Source organism: Phyllobates terribilis, unplaced genomic scaffold (assembly GCF_046119375.1).
Source record: "Phyllobates terribilis strain yellow unplaced genomic scaffold, ASM4611937v1 Scaffold_2__4_contigs__length_985480577, whole genome shotgun sequence".
Classification (NCBI taxonomy): domain Eukaryota; kingdom Metazoa; phylum Chordata; class Amphibia; order Anura; family Dendrobatidae; genus Phyllobates; species Phyllobates terribilis.
In genome coordinates this window covers 952516152-952518472 of record NW_027362762.1, presented here as the reverse complement: position 1 = coordinate 952518472, position 2321 = coordinate 952516152, and positions in this window count along the sequence as shown.

Sequence of the window (2321 nt, the reverse complement as noted above, 5' to 3'; positions counted from 1 at the left end):
CCAGAAGCTTTGTGGCTTGTCAACGTGTAGTTTGGCAAATTCCGGTCTGGCTTTTTTATGATTTTTTTTCAACAATGGTGTTCTCCTTGGTCGTCTCCTACTGAAGTCCACTTTGGATCAAACAATGACGGATGGTGCGATCTGACACTGATGTTCCTTGAGCTTGAAGTTCACCTTTAATCTCTTTAGACGTTATCCTGGACTCTTTTGTTACCATTCCTATTATCCGTCTCTTTGATTTGTCATCAATTTTCCTCCTGCGGCCACGTCCAGGGAGGTTGACTACAGTCCCATGGATCTTAAATTTCTGAATAATATGTGCAACTGTAGTCACAGGAACATCAAGCTGCTTGGAGATGGTCTTATAACCTTTACCTTTAGCATGCTTGTCTATAATTTTCCTTCTAATCTCCTGAGACAACTCTTTCCTTTGCTTCCTCTGGTCCATGTTGAGTGTGGTCCACACCATGTCACCAAACAGCACAGTGACTATCTGTAGCCCTATATACAGGCCCACTGACTGATTAAAAGATTGTATTCACCTGTGATGCTAATTAGTGGACACAACTTGATTTAACATGTCCCTTTTGTCACATTATTTTCAGGGGTACCATCATTTCTGTCCAGGCCGATATCATGAGGTTAATTTTTTTTTAAAATTCTGTGGAAGCAGAAAAGCAATGTCTGACCTTCATTTGTTCATTTTCATAGATTTTTAATTTGTTATTACTTTTGTCAGATTCAAGTTATTATGTGACCATTCTGGGTTTTTCTTTCATTAAACGAGGGGCACCAACAATTTTGACCACGTGTGTAAATAATATAATAGAAAAATTATCTTTTTCTGAAAACTTCCTGCATAAATATTTTCCAACAGTCCAGCATTTGCCGGGAATAATCCAAATTTTCTGCAGGTGTAAAGGGTCAGGGTTTAGATATAATAATAATCTTTATATAGCGCCAACATATTCCACAGCGCCTTACAATTCAGATCCAAGAGGTCGGTTGCCTGGGAGGGTGGAATTAAACATGTCATGTTGCCACCCTGTTTTACCAATGGCGGCGCTGTTGGTATCTAATGGCGGAAGGTGATTCTCCTGACCTCCACTGTATAAATATGGCAGAAGTCTGGAAGATTCGTATTTAGAAGGCACATGCGCTGACCCCGCTCCGCACATGGAGGATGGGGCCGCCCGTTTGACTCCGCAGTCACCCACCGGTAACCGCTGCGACTGATCACGGCAGTTTAACATCCTAGATGTCGCAGTGAACAGTGACCATAGCTTCCCCCATTGGGTCCCCAAGACGCGATCGCAGGAACGTGATGTATTCTTGAATGGGGCCCCAATTTGGATCCTTGTGGGATCGGTAAAATGCATACGCTGTGCTGTTTAAAGTTGAATTTTGGAGATTTTATTGTGCGTAAATCTATATAAATTAAATACATTAGAAGAAAAGAGCAAATCTATTGGAAGCAAATCGGATTTGTTACGAATTTACCCCAAAATTTCACATCCAAAATTAAATTTGCACGAATAAAGCAAAATGGTGTCCCAGACCCTCACTTGTACCAGGCTCCAAGGGGTATTCCCATCTCCAATATGTAGTAGGTGTAATAATAATAATATTAGCAAATATCTCCAATTAGAAATGTAGTATAGTTCTTCTGATAAGCTATGTTGCTTACCCCATGTGCAGGGCATTGCGGTAGCTTAGGTATCCACGGTTACGACCACTCACAAAGTGACAGTTGTTAGTTGATTCCTAAGCTACTGCAATGCCCTGCACATAGGGTAAGCGACATAGCTTAGCAGAACTATGCTACATTTCTAATTGGAAGTATTTGCTAACATTATTATTATACCTACTACGATAGGATCTTGGAGATGGGAATACCCCCTAAAGCCGCCTCCACCACAGCTTCCCACTCCTCCGCTTAGGTCCTTAGGCCTCCCACGGTCACATGGGGGCGACGCACATCATTGATGTTAATGATGACTGTCACCCCTCACGTAACCACATGGAGCTCAGCTCTGGAGAAGGGAGAACTGTGTTAGGACAGGTGGGTTTAATGTTTATTTTTTATTATTCAGACCTAAGCGAATAAATGTTGGTACATTCGCTCATCCCTCTCTGTATATTGTTTGATCTACATTTTTTTTATCTTGATTTTTTATTAAAAATATGTAAAAAGAAATAAATATTACATTTCATTTATTTTATAACACTTGTTCAGCTGTGCCACCACCAATATGGCCGCCGGAATCCCCCCACCCCTCCCAGCCTCGCTTTACGCAGCAGCGCAGAACGGAGCCTCTCCT